Here is a 20189-nt window from a genome sequence, read left to right as displayed (position 1 = left end):
ATGGGCTTTTTAGACCCCTTTCTGTGTCTACTGGCCAGCCTTAGAGGCCTTTCCCTGATTTAAAAGACCAACTGTCATTGGTCAGGTATTTAGGGACCTGTCAAGACTTCTTCCAGGGTTAGGCCCATCCTGTGTCTGCTAGTGGTGTTAGGGGCTCCCAGAGACAGTTCCTAGGGTTAGGACCCCCCATTGAGACCAGTCCTGGGGGTAGAAGCCCACCTTTCACTCAGCACAGTTGACTGAGTTTGGGGGCAGATGTCAGAAGTTGGGACTTTTTGGCCCCAGGTCTCCATTTCTGGGTAGCACTGGCTGGAGGCATGTTTTTTCCTCATCTCCGAAGGCTAAGCTGAATGGTGGGACTCTGGTTTGGAGTACTGCCTTTTGGTTCCTCTCTGTATGGGTTCCTGGTGGTACTAGAATTGGTGGTGGGCTTGGTTGGAAGCTTTTGCCACACTCTTTGTCCAAGATTGGCAGGAGGTTAGATCTTCAGGCACTGGTGTGGGCCAAGACTAGTGTAGTCTTTGAGTATGAGCCACAGGCTTTGTCCTTTGTCCCGGGTTCACCCACGTAGAATCTCTGAGGCAGCTGGCCAAAGGCTGAATCTTCTTGCCTGGTATAGGCTGAGACTGTCTTTGGAGTACTGAGCACCAGAACTTTATCCCTTGTCCTACACTCCCCCAAGCGCCAATTCCTGACAGCCTAAAGGAAGTTAAACCCTCACTTTCTTGGTGCAGGCTGAGACCTGGGTTCTGAGCTCAAATTTTGTCTCTTGTTTATGCTCCTTCCTCACCTTCCTATGTCTCAGCTTGCTTTTGAGCCAGGGGTTAAATGTTCCTCCCCAGCCCTTCTCACTGGCCACCTAGGGGTGGTGAGTGCCTGACTCATGGTGTTTGGTGCTTTTGGTTCTTCATGAGTTTTGTCTGTGCATTCATTTTCTCTGTTGCTTTCTAGCCATTGTCTTGTTCTGATCGGTGATCTGCAACAAGCAGAGGGCGATTAGGTGTGGTGGGCTTCCCAAAGTGGAGGTTTGCTCTGAATGTGGTTTCGTTCTGAGTGGGGCTCTTCACTGTGCAGACAGCAATGCCAAGCTGTGATCTGCACAGAGCTGCAGGCTGCAGCCTGGTGTGCTGCAATGTGACCTGGTTTCCAGGACTTGCTGGGTTTGCTGTTGTTTTTCTGTCGGTGTGGGTGCTGTCCCTCAGCTCTTCAGCTCAAGGGTAGCGCTCTACCACTTGAGCCACAGGTGCCACTTCTGCTGTTTTTTTTTTGTTGTTGTTTTTGTTGATTTTTCTCTTATTTCTGAATTACAAGTTTTACCATTTCTTGATTGGCAGTAGGCTCTGACTGCTTGCCTTTCCCTGGCGTTCACTCTTGAGCTGGATTTCCAGGTTAGGACTTTGTATTTCTGATTGTGCAGACAGAGCTCTGGGATTGCCCTGTCTCTAGTATGCCATCTTAGAACTTCTCTCCAGTGTATACTAAAGTTTTTCTAATGTTAGATTGTTAATATATTTGTACAGAAGTTATTGTCTTGCTAAAACTGGCTTTGAATTTGAGCTCCTCCTGCCTCAGTCTTCCCATTACTGAGATTATAGACATATAACACAAGGTCCAGCTCAGAAGTGATTTTTAATACAGAAGTAGTCACTGATGGATGATTTAATTCTAAAACTGATTACCCAAACATTTAATACACTAAGATTATCAGGTACTTAATCAGACAATATGAATGCATTGAAAGTCAACTGTGAGGGCAAATTTTCCAGGGTTTCATTTATTTCAGCACTACTGAAACTATGAATACAAATCAAAGAACTAGTAGTAGAGTTGACAGAGCAGAGTCCTTCAGAGGACTCAGAAAGCATTGACCTTAAAAAATGATTGATAAGTTTGCCTTCAGACTTATTAAATTGACAGTTTTTCCATCTAAAGTCATGGTTAACAGAAACAATTAAAAGTTACAATCTGCAAGAAGAAATTTGCAATTCAAATGTCTTATCAAGGACTGTGTGTGTGTGTGTGTGTGTGTGTGTGTGTGTAATAGTAAAAAAAATTAATTAAAAATGCAAAGAAGTCTTAACAGTCACTGGAAATGGCCAGTTTGCATATAAAAAGATTCAGCAGTATTAGACAACAGGGAAAAAAAACCAATAACGAGACTGTATAATATACCTACCTTCCAGCATGGTTAAAATTAAAAGATGCCCATTGTCTACTAGATGCACGAAAAATTGTAGTGTCTTTACTCAGAATAATTCTACATTGTGTATAATGCAAATGTATATCAGCAGCAGAACAGATTAACAAATTGTGATGTACTTATAAAATTTGGTACTTTTGTGGTGTTTTTTTTTTTTTTGTTGGTCATGGGGCTTGAACTCTAGGCTTGAACACTGTCCCCCAGGTCTTCAGCTCAAGGCTAGCGAGCCACTGTTTTCTGAGTGGTTTATTGGAGATAAGAGTCTCACGGACTTTCCTGCCTGGGCTGGCTTTGAACAACGATCGTCAGATCTGAGCCTCCTGAGTAGCTAGGATTACAGGCGTGAGCCATGGGTGCTTGGCTTTATGGTTTTAAATTTAAGGGAGTTTTGAATAAGAGTAAATTTTGTATTACAATGGCCAAAGTTCTAAATGCAGCATCCTATAGCTGTTAAGGTAATTCTGTTATTTGGGAGTTTTAAGTACCTTATTCGTTTTTCTTTTTTTTCATGTATCATTATGACATGTTTCATTATGTCATTTTGAAATTCATAAAAAATATTGTCAGGTGTTTCTTCCCCCCTCCCCCAGTCAAGGTCTCTATGTATGCTACTCATTATCCTATATCCTCAGCTTCCCAAGTACTGGGACTACAAGGTATGTTCCACTGTGAACCATCATACCTGGCTAAACTTACATAATATTGTAAATACAGTTAACTCATAAGACCAGTTGTTTAAAGGAAGAATTATGTTTGCTTTATTCTCTATGAATGGGAGAACAGAAGAAAAGTAAGACTGAAATGATCTACAGTAGCCAATGCAGTGCTAGAATGGCCTTATTTTGCTAATTTATTTCTAATAGTAATGAAGCTATCATAATTTTCATTTCTCTTCAGAGGAGAAACATACTAGAAGTCAGACTTAAACATCATTGGTTCTTCCCTGGGCTACTGGGATAAGCAGTTCTTATCGTAGGCTAATCTTCAGAAAATGGAGTCTACATTGGATGTGATTGTTCCCACAGCTCTACTTACCTTTTTATGTAGAATTTCTTTAACTCTCCAGACATTAGGGATGTTACATTCTTGCTTTGAATTAGGAAGCATAAATTGTGTGTTTTTCCCTCTTGTTGTTCTTACTTCAAACCTCTCAAAGGGCTTTTCCATATGTATTTATTCTTTACAATGTACCTAAGAGTTGGATAGGTATGTTATTTAAAACAATACACATTTATTTCCTCAGAATTCTGGAGATAAGCCAGGCACTGGTGGCCCACGCTTGTAATTGTAGTTTTTCAGGAGGCTGAGATCTAAGGATAGCAGTTTGAAGTCAGTGTTGGCAGGCAAAAAAAATCCATGAGATTTTTATTTCTGCTTAAACAGCAAAAGGCTGGAAATGGAGATGTGGCTCAAGTAGTAGAGTGCCAGCCCTGACCAAAAAAGCCAAATAAGAGTGATACACTGAGTTCAAGCCCTGGTAGTGGCAAAAACACAAAAAAATCTGGAGACAAGAATTCTGAAGTCAATATGAATTAAATAAGACCAAATATAGGAGTGCCATTTCACCTTGAGAGGCTCCAGAGGAGAGTCACTCCTGGTTTCTGGTTAGCTTCTGGTCACTACTGACATTCCTTGGTTCAAGGTTGCCTTACTTCAGTCTTCCTCTTCTGGTTGTCATCCTCTTTAAGGATTATACTACATGGGATTTTATTTAGGGCATGTTGTGATAATCCAAATTATAGCCCTTTCATACAATATTCAATATACATCCATTTACAAGTCTTTTTCTCATAAGGTATTGTTTAAGCTTTCATTCAGATAAGGCTATATGGGTGTGCATGTATGTGTATACATACTACTCATACAAATTGATGGGTTTCACTATGACACCTTTATACCTAAAATTAATGTACTTTGATCATATTTACCTTTACTTTCCCTCCTTCCTCTTTCCTTGATCCCCTCCTTTTGCTTTTATTTTCTTGACACCTGATTCTTCATGTGGGAAAATATGCCATATTTTTTCTGAGCTCTAGTTTTATCCATTTTTTTTTCTGGCTTTTTATCTCAAAGCTAGTGCTCTACAATTTGAGTCATACCTCTCTTTCTGGATTTTTGCTGGTTAACTGGAGATAAGAGTCTCACAGACCCTTTTTGTCTGGGCTGGTCTCAAACTTTCATCCCCCAAATCTTAGCCTCCTGAGAAACTAGGGTTGTGGGGATAAGCCACCAACACCTAACAGTGTTTTTCTTTATGGCTGGAATATTCTGTTGTATTTAGTCTATTTTTTTCATTTATTGTTGGAGACCACCTAGGCTGATTATATGACATGTGAATAGTGCTATAGTAAATGTAGATTGCAGGAATCTCTATGGTATGCTGACTTTGTTTCCTTCGGAAATATATCCAGGAATTGTGGCTCAACTAATTTTGATACTAACCAAGTAAGTATAATAGGTTCTTTTCCTCCTAACATCCTTGCCAGTATTCATTATGGACAGTCATAAATTACGTTGAAACTTCTATGACAGTAGATAAGAGGGGTATAATTATACAAAGTGAGGACAGATTTTAGATAGGAGGGCAGTTAGGAGGAAATAATTGTTGCTTATGGATTGGTTGGGGGTTATAGTACAGAAAGTTTAAATAGTACCCTGTGATGCCAGGCTCCCTGTACACTTCTGTAATTCCAGGTGGATGGGAGACTCTGTGAGGATTGTAGTCCAGTGTGATCCAGGGCAGAAGTGGTCATGCCCTACCTGAAAAGCAAACAAAGAAAATTAAGAAATTTGGCTGAAGATTGCTTGAATTGTGTGTGTGTGTGTGTGTGCGTGTGTGTGTGTGTGTGCTTGTTTGTTTGATGGTCTGTATTGTGGTTTAAGTCAAGATTTCCTCCTATAAAATGTGAAACTAGTTTTGCTGGTCTCACCTCTTAACTGATGAACTTCCCTTACCTCTTCCCTTCTCCACCTCATGCCCTTGCAATTAAACTAAGGATTTATCAGAAATTTTCTTTTGTCACCCATGTTTTAAGCGTGTGTGAGGGAGGAGAGCCTCCCCTTATCCATTCCTTCCTTTCCTGGTGGAGATTTTGTCTTTGTTTATTAGCATTGCTCTTAAGGAAAAGCAACTCTAAGGACCTGAACAATGCTACTATTTCAGACTTTATGTCTTTCTGGAATCTGTAGGACACATGCTAGGCTGTCATCTTACTTCCATCCTCCTCGTCAGGACAACACAGTCCCTTCCTAGGTGGTACTAGTAGGAATGGAGTCAGTTGTATTTCAGTGTTTTACTTCCATGGATATTTACAACCTCTTTACACCATGACCATCTGACTGGACTACTACAGTGTCCCAGATTTTGTGTTCTTTATTTTGTCCTTTTTTTTTTTTTGCCAGTCCTGGGGCTTGAGCTCAGGGCCTGAGTGCTGTCCCTGAGCCTCTTTGTGCTTAAAGCTAGTGCTCTACCAAGCCACAGTGCCACTTCTAGCTTTTTCTGAGTAGTGTATTGTATTAGAGATAAGGGGCCTATGGACTTTGCTGCTCTGGCTGGCTTTGAACCACTATCTTTAGGTCTCAGTCTCCAGCTAGGATTATAGACATGAGCCACTGCAGTGTGGCTGTTATTATTATTATTAATTATTTTGTTGGTCATGGGCTTGAACTCTGGGCCTGGTCATGTCCTTGAGCTCTGTTGATCAAGGCCAGCACTCTACCACTTTGAGCTCGTGGTCACTGGAGTTAAGAGTCTCACAGACTTTCCTGCCAAGGATGGCTTTGAACCATGATTCTCAGATCTCAGCCTCCTGAGTTGCTAGGATTACAGGTATGAGCCATCAGTGCCTAGCTTATTTTGTCTCATTTTGTTACGTTCACAGGCTCTAAAAGACCAAATTGGAATTTTCTTCTAGGAAGTTGAAAAGTTTATTTTCCATAAACTGTGATACTTCTTAATTAATGAGTGATAAAGAAGGCCATTCCTAGCCACTGAATGTACTTTCTACAAGCAGGACTGTAAAAACTTGGGGTAAGTTCTTGCAGGTTTCCATACTTCAGGTTTTCATTTTGTGTCCAGATACACATAGCTTTTTGAGTTGGTCATAGTTGGTCTTGTTTATGCTTGTGTAGAAATAGTCTTTGCTTGCTTCAAAACCTTCTCATTGGAGAGTAAGCATTTATTTCTGATAATATATATTACAAGCTACTTTTTTTTTTTTTCTTGAAAGTGGGGCTTGAACTCTGAGGCTGGGTGCCGTCCCTGAGCTCTTCAGCTCAAGGTAAGTGCTCTACCACTTGAACCACAGTGCTACTAAGCTGTTTCTTGATAGAAAATAAAATGATATGCTTCTGTCAAAGAATAAAATCAACATTTCTGTTTGGTACTTGATTGATTTTTTTTTTTCAGTCTTTAGGATTAGAAGTACCATTTTGTGCCATTTTGTTTAGAGTCCAAAATAAGAGTGGAATGTGTTTTAGAATTTAACCTTCTTGCATTTTTTTGCTGTAAGCAGTAACTTGCTTTTAGTTGACTGTTATAGGGCACATACTGATTGAAATGGCACTATTGACTTGGTATCTCCTTGGAACACTGAGTGCTTTGAGGAGTTAGGAGGTGGGGATCTTGGCTGTGTGGGTAACTGAAAACTAATTCTGGCCTTATCTTCTCACATCTCTAGGTGCATTGGCCAATGCCCATTTGAAATTCTTGGCTAATCAGCCTTTTGCCTCAACTTGCCACCTTCCTGCCCTGGGATGTGCCTGTTTCCTCTATTTGATTGTCTGGGCTTAAACCTTAATAGACAGTTTTAACCCCTCCTCCAGCCTTTTTTCTATTGCTGTTTTGTAATACTTTTTTTTTTGCTTGTATTTCTTTAATAATCTACTCATTGGTTTCTAAAATAACATCTTCCTTTTATTTTATATGTGATAGAATAGTCTCTGATCTTTCCTTTGACCATAATAGAGAGCTTCAAAATCCTGTGAAATTTTCTGATAGGAATACTGGGAATCTGTACTGGAAATTGAACTTAGGGCCTAGAGATTGCTAGGTAAGGCCATGCTGTAGACCTTTTTTTTCTTTTAGTTAGTTTTTTAGTTAAGTTCTTAGGTCTGTGCCATCACAGCTGGCTTGTTTTGAGACTGATATCCTAACTTTTGCCTGGGTTGGCTTCAAACTATAATCCTCCTATCTCTGCTTCCTAAGTAACTAGGATTTAAGCATGTGACATCACACCCTGGGCCCAAAGTCCTTAAATAGTTTTAATGAGGGCACTGTCCATGTCTGAAAGACTAAGATTAGAGGTTTAGAACTTTGAGCCCTACTCTGTGCTCTCTGAGGACTTAGAGGAGGTGAGAAGGATGGGTCAGAGTTCAGTCCTGTGGCTAGTTATTTAATCAGTCATGTGTAGTAATGAAATCCCATATAAAAAGCCTGGGGTTTTGGTGATCACATAATGTGCTAGGTGATTGACCCGTGGATTGTGTTTTTCTTTTTCTTTTTAAATTATTAGTTTTGCATTAGTTATTTAGGTTCATGGAGTTCATTGATACATTTCTACACGTTTAAAGTATATTGCAGTCTTTCCCTCTGTCACTCTTCTCAAAATTTCACCAGGTTTCATTGTTTAATTTTCAGTTTGTGAACAGTTTACTTCTACCATTTTAATCCTCCCTCTCCTCTTTAGTGCCTACCCTTGGACAGAGCCTGTTTCTCTTTCTCTTTCTCTGTCCCCGTATCCCCTATTGCCAGCAGCTTTCACTGAGATTCTTTATTCTATTTTCATTGATAAGTGTATTCAAAATGACTCCTGGAACTCTTTTTTCTTTTTAAATAAGTTTTTTATTGTGAAAATACTGTACAGAGGGGTTTCAATTACATGAACAAGGTAATGAGTACATTTTTTTTTTAATGTATTTTTTTTTTTTTTTTCGGTTTTGGGACTTGAACTCTGGGCCTGGGCGCTGTCCCTCAGCTCTTCAGCTCAAGGCGAGCGCTCTACCACTTGAGCTACAGCGCCACTTCTGGTTTTCTGGTGGTTTATTGGACATAGGAGTCTCACGGTTTCTCCTGCCCGGGCTGGCTTTGAACCACGATCCTCAGATCTCAGCCTCCTGAGTAGCTAGGATTACAGGCGTGAGCCACCAGCGCCCGGCTGTATTTTTTTTTTTTTTATTGTGAGAATACCACACAGAGGGGTTACAATTACATGGGCAAGATAACGAGTACATTTCTTATCAAGCATTGTTGCCTCCTCCTTTGTTTTTCCCCTACCCTCCCTTCTCTCCCATCTCCATAACTACACTCCCCCTAACTTGTAAAGTTCGTTTTCTGACATAGCCTAAATTGTAAAGTTCGTTTTTCGACATAGTGTCTTGTACATCTCATTGTTGCAATGACTCCTGGAATTCTTAAGGACAGAGCATGAGGCCTCTCTCTCTCTCTCTCACCTGGACCTTGCCCTATGTAGCTCTTACTTGGGTCCAGCCTTTATCGTAAAGGTGTGGTTGTTTAAATATATTGCTTCTGCAGAGTTGTGGTAGTGAAATATTGAAGGATTTTGGGAACCTCTGGATTTGCAGTCAAGTGTGACCATACTGTGGAAAACCTGGAGACATCTGCAGAAACAGCACTTTTGTGGGCATCTTCTTCCATACCTGTGGAATCTGATTGAATAGCAGAAATGAAGTGAATTGTAGGGCACTTACTTGGTGTCACAGACTTGGTATCAGAGAACTCTGTGCCTGCCTCTGTCAGACATTGTAGTTATTGTGCTAGATGCATGATTTTATAGAACACCACAGTGAGGTCAGGTCTGCTTTTATTACCCTGTTCTTTGGGTAGAAAAAGCAAAGTCATGATTTTCCCAGGGTTACATAGCTAGATCTTGTTGGAGAATTCAGTGCTTTTTACCCTGAAGTCCTTTAACTTTTTATGTTGAGTCAACTGCTTTTCTTTCTGTAAATGTTACTACTCTCCTCTACTGTATGAGATAAGAACTTCCTTTTCTAAGAAGCTTTTTATCACATCCTTTTTCTTTTTTTTTTTTTTTTAAATTTAGTATCTACCTATATTGGCCAACCTACAGGAAGATTGAAGTCAACAATCCCCACTAATCCTCCTCAGTCTCCTGAATGCTGGTATTACAAGTGTCTCCTGTTAAACTCAGACATAATTTCTCAGCTCAGAAACTTTTAGTTGCTCTCTTACTGCAAGGTAAAACTCATTTCTTTAGGCAGTTATTCAAGGTACAAACTAACACCACCACCCCAGTCTTTACGTGGAACAAAACAAACCTTTACTGTGTTTTTTGGATAGGTCACTCCATTTTTATCTCTAGTTTTTATTAGTGATACAACATGTGTGTTCTAGCTCCTTGTAAAATATAATTGGAAAGTTAGAATGTAGGAAAAGAATGTTGGTATAAAAACAGCACATGCTAACCAATTGAGTAGTTCTGGTAATTAAATGTTTTTTGAGTTAAAAGGGAGAGCAGCTTCATGGAACAGCAGGTATAATTTGAGTGTGGTCTTGAAGAGAGGGTAGCATTTTGAGAATTGTGGTGGAGAGGCAGCAAGAACATGAGTATATTTAGTAAATTTTGGTCCCAATGAATACTTCCTCTCTGTCTGGAGGGAGCCTTTTCTGAGACCAGGGGATATGCCTTGTCCCAAAATCTTGAAAAGCAGATTGTTTTGATCCACTGACTTTATGTCTAATCTTTGTTTGATATTTGAGTAAGCATGTTGATTATGATTTTATCAAGAGTTGACTTTTTTTGTCTTTTGTTTTTTGTTTTCCGTTTTCCCCACCATTCTTGGGGCTTTAAGTCAGAACCCAGGTGCTGGCTCTGAGCTTCTGTGCTCAAGACTAGTATTCTACCAGTTGAGCCACAGCTCCACGTCTAGCTTTTTGCTGGTCAGTTGGAGATAAGAGTGTCACAGACTTTCCTATCCAGGCTGGCTTTGAAAAACAATTCTCAGATCTAAGTCTCCTGATTTGTTAGGATTATAAGTGTGAGCCACTGGCACCTGGCTCAGTAGTTACCTTTTTATACATTATTGAGCTCACCAAAAGAAATTTTAAATCATGAAAGTTTAGAACAGTTTTAGTTATGGGACATTGAAATAAAGGTATTTAAAGTAAACCATGTTTAGGTTGAGTAAGTTCTGATAAAGAATAGTTTTCAGAAATCTTCTTTGTTCATGAACTTTTAATTAATTTAGTGGTGCTAGGGATAAAATGACTAGTCAATCATTTTACCTCTGAGCTATATCCCCAGTTTGGTATACAGTTTTGTATTCTATTTTTGAAAATAGAATACAAATAGTACTGTTAGAAATTTCCCATGTACTCTGAAAATGTGGCTTCATAATGTATTATCATATATTGATATGTTTAGTATTTTTATTTCTTTCTCTTAAATTCACTCATTTATTTTGTAAGTTGCTTTTTTTTTTGGGTCCAGTCGTGGGGCCTGAACTCTGGGCCTGGGCGCTGTCCCTCAGCTCTTCAGCTCAAGGCTAGCGCTCTACCACTTGAGCCACAGCACCACCCGGCTTTTTCTGCTTATGTGGTACTGAGGAATCGAACCCAGGGCCTCAGGCATGCAAGACAAGCGCTCTACCACTGAGCCACCTTCCCAGCCCTGTAAGTTGCTTTTTAAACATCTTTTATCATGGTTAACTTTCTAAATGACAACTTACATTGTGTACTTTTATGTTTTTATAAGTAGCTACATAAATTTCTTTATATGACTATCATAATTTAGCCATTATATCTATTGATAATCATCATTCTAATTTTTACATATATAAGTTTCAGGAATGAAACATTGTTTTGTTCCCTGCCCTCCCCCCCCCCCCCCCCCCCCCGCCCCCCAGCCAAATCCCAGCCATTAGTTTTTTGTGGGCCTTGAACTCTGGGCCTGGGCACTGTCCCTCAGCTCTTCAGCTCAAGACTAGTGCTCTACCACTTGAACTACAGTGCCACGTCCGGTTTTCTGATGGTTTATTGGAAATAAGAGTTTCATGGACTTTCTTGCCCGGGCAGGCTTTGAACCATGATCCTCAGATCTCAGCCTCCTGTGTAGCTAGGATTACAGGCGTGAGCCACCAGCGCCTGCCACTATTGTAGAGAAGACTAGGATGAAAATATTGAGTAAAATGTATATACATTAAAAATTCTTTTTAGTTTTTTTTTCTCATTGCCTTTACAAAGAGCACTATCAGTTTATGCTCCTAGCCAGCAGCTATGTTTCAATTCTTGCTTCCCTCATGTTTTCCAGATAACAGTGTCAAATATGAAAATGTAGTGATTGGAATCATGTTATAACATTATCTTAATCTCATTTTTGTTGTATATCTTTTCATATGTGACTATTGGATTTTTTTTCCATTTTTATATTTTACATGTAGCTCCTCATTCATCTGGAATCTATTTTAATTTCATGGAATTAAAACTGCTCAATTCTGGAGGAGATTCAAGGGCTAGTGGACCTTGAAATTGTCTGGAAAAATTTAGAGGATAAAAATAAATTTTGCTGCCTTTGGAAAGTAGTTTGTTTCAAATTTATTTAAAAACTTATTTTAGTATTACTCAACTCTATAAAGTATGTTGGTCATAAGAACATCCTGCCAAGAAAAAGACCCTCCCCCCCCACGAAAGTACAAGGGAAAGAAATCTTGATTTAACAAATTTATTAAGGGGTTGAGAATGTGGCTTAATGGTAGAGTGCTTGCCTAACATGCATGAAGCCCTGGGTTCAATTCTTCAGTACCACATAAGCAGAACAAACCAGAAGTGTTTCTATGTCTTAAGTGGTAGAATGCTAGCCTTGAGCAAAGGAGCTCAGGGACAGTGCCCTGAGTTCAAGCCCCAGGACTGGAAAAAAAATTATTAAGTATATGTGTTCTGTTGCATGCACGTAGTTGGTTCAGAAGAAACTATATATAAAATTTGATCCATATTTTTCTTTTCCTTCTTTCTTTTCTTTGTGCCAGTCTTTGGGCTTGAAATTAGGGCCTGGATGCTGTTCCTGATCCTTTTTGCTCAAGGGTAGTACTCTGCCACTTGAGATATCGATGGGGCTTTTTAGTTGTTAATTATAAATAAGAGTCAAATAGATTTTCAGATCTCAGCCTCCTGAGTAGGATTACAACTGTGAGCCACTGGCACTAGATAATAGACAAAATTTCTCTTGTATTTTTATTTTTATTTTTTTTTGTCGGTTGTGGGCCTTGAACTCTGGGCCTGGACACTGTCCTTCAGCTCTTCAGCTCAAGGCTAGTGCTCTACCACTTGAGCCACAGCACCACTTCTGGTTTTCTGAGTGGTTTATCAGAGATAAGAGTCTCATGGATTTTCCTTCCCTGGGCTGGCTTTGAACCTATCCTCAGATCTCAGTCTCCTGAGTAGCTAGGATTACAGGCGTGAACCACCGGCACCCAGCTCTCTTGTAAAATTTTTGAGATGGTCTCTGATACATTTTTATACACTTGATGGGATTCCTGATTAATTTCAGTGGGATTGTTCACATTGCCTGGAGAAGAAGAGTTATGTCCTTTTCTCCTAAAATTCTGACAGTAAGATTATCATATTATTTTTGGGGTGAGTGTGTGTGATGGAGTTGAATTTGGACTGTTGAACTTGCTAGGCAGATAATTTGTTGATAAATCATACCCTTTTTTGTGCTTGCTTTTGAGATAGGGTCTTACTTCCTGCATAGAACCACTGTCTGCTTTTGGCTTTATGTTGTAGCTGGAATGACCATACCCAGTGTCTTTTTTTTTTTTGTGTGATGGACTTTCATGGACTTTTCTGCATGTGCTGACCTGAAACTACAGTCCTTATGATCTTGGACTCCCAAATAGCCAGGGTAAGCCACTGGCCTCCAGCAGAATTTTCTAATTCTTAACCAAAGGTTTGACCTATTTGGTTTATCAAGAGAAACCTTGTGGTAGATTGAAAATGGATCGTAATTTAGGGTATCCAAGTGCTAATCTTGTGCACTGTTGCTTTATATAGTAAATAAAAGTCTTTATAATTAAATTGAGAATTGAGGCTGGAGCAATTATCCTGAATTGAATAAATGGACTCTAAAAACAATCATATGTATCCTTAAGAAGTTGAGGCAGAGGGAGATGGTATATAGAGAAGAGGAAGCAATGTGACCAAGGAGGCAGATTGGAATGATAAGGAATACTAAGAATTCTGGTAAGAGGCAGGGAACAAGACAGATTATCCCTGAGGATCAGGAGGAAATATGGCCTCCTCTTATGCTTATATTGATTTCAGGCTTTGGTCTTCCAGCACTAGACAATGAATTTCTGTTTTTGTGTGTGTGTGTGTCATCAGTTGTGGGACTGGCACTGTCCCTCAGCTCTTCAGCTCAAGTCTAGTTCCCTGCCACAGCGCCAATTCCAGTTTTCTGGTGGTTTATTGGAGATAAAGAGTCTCAGGGACTTTCCTGCTCAGGCTGGCTTTGAACTGCGATCCTCAGATCTCAGCCTCCTGAGTAGAGGATTACAGGTGTGAGCCACTGGCACCCAATGAATTTCCGTTGTTTTAAGCCACCAAGAACTTCATTGCCAAAGCCATCAGAAACTACTGTTTGCCCTGAGGGGAGGAGAGGGCTACCAACCTGTTTTTTTTTTATTAAAAACAAAATTTTATTTATCCTTACATTAATTATTAAATAGTAACCATTGGTTTTTGACTTGTCTTTGCTATTGATTGTCACCTGTTGGTTCTCATTGCAAAGTAATAGCTTAAACACCACAAAATGTCTTTAAAGGTCCTTGGTAGGTAAAGATTGGGACTTAGGTATTAAAAGAACTATGTGTTAAAGGTTTGTTTAACTGACAGTCGATGAGGGAATCAAGCACATGATTAGCGGGTTCAGAGAAAATATAAAATAATCTACAAATTTATGTGCAGTGAAAGAATGTTGAAATATATTGCATATAGAGACAGAACTCCGGGGGGGATGGGCTGGCAGAGACTGGGAAGTTAATCAAATCTTCTACCTAGCAGCATAAGGTACAGAGTTGTAAAATAGCTCCGATAGTGTAAAGTTGTATAAATCGTAAGCAAATATGGTAATTGGTATTGGTCATGATTTTTTCCCCATGTTATTGTGAACAGCAGTAGGTAGGTGTTACCCTCTTGGAACCTGATGACTTTTTATAGTTGTACCATTATGTTGTTAATGCAAAAGCATTTAAACATAATTTGGTTTTATAATTTCAGTAATTGTACATAGTAGATTTGGGTTTGGCTTTTTCTTGTTAGTCTTATAGATATTTATAATTTGCTCTTTGGTATCATATCTTTTTCTTTTTTTTCCCCAGTTACTGATGGTGACTTGTATTCTGGCTATAAGGGATATAACAAATGCAATCTTGTTTTGTATGCTTTTCTCTTACAAACTTATTAAAATTATATCAGATTATTGAGAGACAATGTCATAGGTTGAAAAGAACTGACATTATATTATAATCTGAATCACTTATCTGTATACCAAGATAGGTACATTTAGGATTTCATGACCCTCAACTTGACAGTCTTCATTTTAATTCCTCTTGACCATATCAGTATATGTTAAATAACTTTAAAATGAACATACATATTTTGTTCAACTGGGCTCAGTGTATCTGTCAGAATAATAATTGAAAAATTCTTTTAAAATGATTATTTCTGGTATAATTTCTCTTGATAAATGATGCCCCCTAGTGAATTTGTCTTTCCAGAAACCCTTTTGAGAGGCAATAATCAGTACAGTGAAATCTTTAGAAAGAACTTTCTAGCAGTTAATACTGTGCTTAAATATTTTGTTGAGATAACAAATTTCTGTCCCCAGATGTGTTTGAACAAAGATTTGACAATCCCTAATAAGTCTTAGGTTAAATTAATGAAATTATTCTAGATAACTCCTAAAATCTCCTAGCTTCAAGGTTCTAGACACAATATACACCACTAGTCCTCAGCCAGCAAATACTTAGCTTTTACTGAGTGCTTAGCATTTTAGGGTTTTGAAGGTTGCAAAGTCATGGATATGAGTTCAAGTAAACATGCATCAAATGAGTAAAACTAGTCTTTAGAGAACATGCACTCTGTTCTAGAGATTCTCAAAGCAGTTTTCTTTGTCATTTAATTCTCACAATAATCCTGAAGCAAATCTTATTTTCCTAGTGCATAAATCAAGATGTAGAGAGGTTGAATAGTTTGCATAGGGTCATATAGTAAGTGATAGAACTAGGACCAGCTTATGTAAAATAATAGTGGGTAGGTTAATGTAGTTTTAACTGTTTACAGCTCTCTATTGGGGTACTTAGTTGTTTGTACCAAGTCAGCTCAAATTGTATTTGATCATATTTTCTTTACATTGCTTAAGACTGTCATATAAGTGGTAGTTTAATAATTTGTATCTATAGATCCAGCATGTAAGTTGTTTATTTTAAAGATGTATTTGACTGACACATTTATTCATTCATCCTACATTACTTTCTTTAAAATATTCATTATTTGTAATTTAGAATAAATTACAAATTATTATGTTGCTGAACATTTCCTGGAGGGAAGTCATGGCATTTAGATTCTTTTTGCCTTTTGGAGCCATTTACCATTCTCTCCCATTGGATTTTCAAGGCTATAGTAGCTGTTGCCCTTTTAGGTTTCATCACTGACTAAGTAGAAATTGATTTTTCTATTTGTAGGTAAATTCATTTCATCAAATTAGAACTAGCTTTTGATGTGTTAGATTGACATTTTATGTTGTGTTTGGGTCAATATTATATAGAGACAATTTAGGGTTAATCTTCAGTCTAATCTTTGGAAAGATAGGGTGAGCCTTGATGAACACAGGCATTATTATATATTGTGATATATAAGGTTGCTGTTTTTTGAAAATTCCATGAGATTTTCTAGTTTCTGTTTATCAAACTATTTCTTTCTGCCAGAGATTGATATATAATCCCTAATTTGTATATAACCAAGTCACAGATTAATGATGACCTTCAGGGCCTGACTGCCCCTTAGGTCTCATCTCTTATTTCAGTACTGTGTGCACCAAAGACTCGTTTTCGGTGTGTCTTTCCATTTAGAGTATGAGAAATGAGAGGGAACATGAGAAAGAATGAAATTGGAAGTTTTCTTCTGGGAGGAGAAATGCACAGAAGTGCCCAGTGTAAGATTTAAAGTCTAGAAGGATTAAGCAGGGGTACTAGACAAGAACATTCCAATTAAAGTAGGAGCTTATAAAAATCTCATTGGACTCTTCTGTGCTTTTTGGTGAAGTGGTCAAAACACTTAAAGATTTCTTGTAATTTTTATGAATTTTTTTCTCTACTTTGTTTTTTTTTACTTTTTGGCAGTACTGGAATTTGAGCATGCTTGTTAGGCAGGCGCTCTACCACTTGAGTCATTCCCTCAGACCTTTTTTTTGGGGGGGGGTCTGGTTGTGGGGCCTGAACTCGGCCTGGGTGCTTTCCCTCAGCTCTTTAGCTCAAGGCTAGCACTCTACCACTTGAGCCACAGCGCCACTTCTGGCTTTTTTCTTTTTTTGCTTATGTGGTGCTGGGAAATCGAACCCAGGGCCTCATACATGCAAGGTAAGCGCTCTCCCACTGAGCCACCTTGCCAGCCCATCCCTCAGACCTTTTTTTGTTTTTAGTTATTTTTTGAGTTGGGTCTCTCATTTTTGCCAACAGCTAGCCGTAAACAAACAGTCCTATGCCTTCTGAGTAGCTAGTATCATAGACACTCACCATCATAGTTGGCTTATTTGTTGAGATGGATCTAGCTAATTTTCTGTCCCAGATGGCTTTGGATCCCTCTGATTTCCCCACCCTTGTAATTGAGATTATAAACCACCATAACTGGCCTTGTATTTTTCTTCTTTTTTACTATTCTAGAGGTTTTTCGGGCAGTGAAAAGATAACAAAATGTTACTTAAGCAATAGAAATTAAGGAATAAATAAATTGTGGTCCACAATTTGTGGGCCAGAATCTGTGAACAAAGTGATGAGTGTTGATGAAGGGGAAAAAATATGTACAAGCCAGTCACAGAGGCCTTTGAAAGAGCAGGCCCATAGGAGAGGGGCCTCCCACAGTCTATGAGAACTAACAGGAAATTGGAGGCAGTCAGAGACAATGATTCCAGATTAGATTTTATTCATAGTGGTTAAAGATTATGCTATTGATATTATTTTCAGGTACATTTTGAGTAGAGTTTGCTTTTGTAGGCTGACCTGAAAACCTGATCACTATTTATCATGTAATTTCTGTTAGACTAAGTACAGCTGAATTTTGGAATGCTACCTGACTTGAGGTTAGTTCTGTGGCTATTGTCTTTCCATATTTTGATAGAATTCTCAAACTACAAAGCCTAATTTTTCATCTGGGAGTTAAAATTTTGACTGTAAATTGATTAAAAGAATAGAGATTTTATAATAACATTCTATCTCAGTGCAACTTTACATAGTTTTACTGAATGGAAAATTACAGATTTATTTTAAAAGATTTTAATTAATTTTGTTAACCAAAGAGTATACTATATGGCATAATATTTGTAATTGGAGACTTAAGACTGGTTTTGCACTGTGCAATAATTTAAAATGTAATATTCAGGTGGAGTTTCTCATTTATATCACAAACTAAAGGGCACACCTGGCTTCTTAGGGGTCTAGTTGGGTTTCTCAGTTGTGATTCTTTGACTAAGTCCTTTTTTTCCATTTCAGGCCAGTTTTTCTTTCTCTAAAAAGTAAGAATGTTGATGGATGTGGTGATGCACATCTGTTGTCTTAGTCCTTGGAGGCTGATGCAGGAGGTTTTACAAGTTTTAGATGAGCCTGGGCTACAATAGTGAGACCCTGATAGACTCCTCATGTACCCCCCACTAAAGAACAAAAAACTTAAAAAGAAAAAAACAAAAAATACCTCAAATTCTAAAAATTATATATGTATATATTTATTTATTTATGATACCCACGTTTGAACTCAGGTCCTCATGGTTGCTTGAATGTTTGTATTGCTTGTGTGGCTTGTGCTCTACCACTCGAGTCATATCTCCAGCTCTGTTTGTTCTGGTTATTTTTGATATGGAGCATCATAGATTTTTCTGCCTAGTCTAGCTTCAAATTGAGATCCTCCAGATCTGAATCTCCTGAGAGCTGAGATGAGAGGTATGAATAACTGGTACTTGGCTTAGTTCAGTTTTAGAAAGGCTGCAAGGGTTTGCCAAACAAAAAAAAGAAAGGAGAAAAACAAAGGAAAAAAAAACCCAAAGAAACAAGAAACAACTATCTAGCTTGAATGACAGGAGAACTAGGTTTGAAATCTCGCTATTCTGTAAAATTTTGTGCTTTTAAACTTTACATATACCATGATATTTGTATCTGTATCTATGGTGGAGGTAAAAATATGACAGCGCATTGGTGACTATAGAAAATATTCACTACAAAGTGACATTTTTCATTATATCTTTCTATTTGCTGTATTTTTACTGTTTTACATAGAAAGGATATAAATTCAAAAATACTGTAAGGGCCAACAATTGGAAGACATTTTGGTAACTGAATCATATTTGCTTAACAGGTTTTGAATACCCTTTCCTCAGGGTAATGGCAGTTTATCTGACTTACTGTTTTTATACTAAGTCTTTCCACAAGTACATGTTAAGCCTTTTTTTTTTTTCCCGAAGTGTCCTGGGTCTTATTTAAAGGATGTAATAGTGAACAATTCTGACATAACCCTTGTGACAATAGAAGGAAAATCACTATGAAAATAACATTGGATGTGCTTTTCAAAATGTAGTTGCAAAATGTAGAAGCAAAACTATTATAGGTCTTCAGCTGGTACTTAGACTGTCAACTTTGGTCACTTTCTTTGGTTCCCAGCATTTGAAGAAGGAATAATCAGACAGTTTCATAGTGCCCACAGAGGCTCAAAATACCTATCTAGAGGTTATTATTTTATGTACATTTTCATCTTACTTTGGTCATATAGTCTTCTTTTTTGTCCATATGCAGTTCTCTATATGAACTTCCACTTTTCCTACTTTTTCAACACACTTGTTTGAGGCTGTTTAATCTCCCTCCTTAATTGAAATTCCTTGACCACAGATAAAGTCCTTTTTAATTTGCGTTCTCTGAGCTTGAATTGATTGACATCCTCACAGACATTGAACTACAGTACTAAAATTTTAGAGGGAAAACAACAATAACAGGTGGAAAACAAGAAAACAAATTAGTAAAATAGCAACAAGCTCTAATGAGAATTGGAAATGAAGCAATCATGATTGGGGCCAAGAATACCTACTGAGAGGATTAAAATACGGGCCAGCCTTGTTGAATACTTCTTTAGGGATTGACATTAAGCTGACACCACACACCTAAAAGGAAGAAAAGGAGGTAGTTTAAGCAAAAAAATCTCAGAAGACTATTCTAGGCTGTCTGGACAATTTGTATGCATCCTTGATGAAGGTCACAGCCTGCTAATGAACTGGTGAGGGGACTGCCAGACAATGCTCTTGGTCAAGTGTGTAGGCCCATTCATGCAAGACGTGTAAATTTTATAGGAATTTCCATCTTACTCAAGATTCAATGGAAAGCCACTGAAGGTTTGAAAACTTCAAAATGGTACAATCAGATTCTCAAGATTGTTTTTCCTCAGTGTGGAGAAAGGACTGAATTTCTGGGTTGACCAAAAATGAAAGAGAAGGCAGCAATTGCCCAACCCAAAGATTATTGCTTTGACAAAGGTTTTATTCCAGAATATTGGATTTAGGATTTATTTTGGCGATGCAGTTGACAGACTTCTTGCTGATCTTAATGACTTTGGGGAGTGAGGAAAAGAAAGGAATCAAAGTTACATCCTAGGAGAACATCTTGGTGTGGATACTTAGACCATTGACTGAAATGGAGAAAAATTAGGAGCCATGGAACAGCCAGGGGAGGAATAATTAGGACATTTATTTTGGATATGCTAGCT

At 38.3% G+C, this 20189-nt stretch overlaps 1 protein-coding gene across 2 annotated transcripts in view; it reads left to right on the top strand.

The window, feature by feature from the left end:
* The window catches only part of Lclat1 (lysocardiolipin acyltransferase 1), a 153313-nt gene that overhangs the window by 10455 nt on the left and 122669 nt on the right, over nt 1-20189 (top strand). Inside the window, exon 1 of one of the 2 annotated variants that reach the window (XM_013013756.1) lies at nt 6150-6230. The exons of the other annotated variant lie outside the window; for it this stretch is intronic. The gene's annotated coding sequence lies outside the window, so the exon portion shown is untranslated. Of the gene's footprint in view, nt 1-6149; nt 6231-20189 lie in introns of those variants that run through there. 2 annotated transcript variants of the gene reach the window in all.

Source organism: Dipodomys ordii, unplaced genomic scaffold (assembly GCF_000151885.1).
Source record: "Dipodomys ordii isolate 6190 unplaced genomic scaffold, Dord_2.0 Scaffold20, whole genome shotgun sequence".
NCBI classification, from domain to species: Eukaryota; Metazoa; Chordata; class Mammalia; order Rodentia; family Heteromyidae; genus Dipodomys; species Dipodomys ordii.
This window is presented reverse-complemented; position numbering and strand designations above follow the sequence as displayed.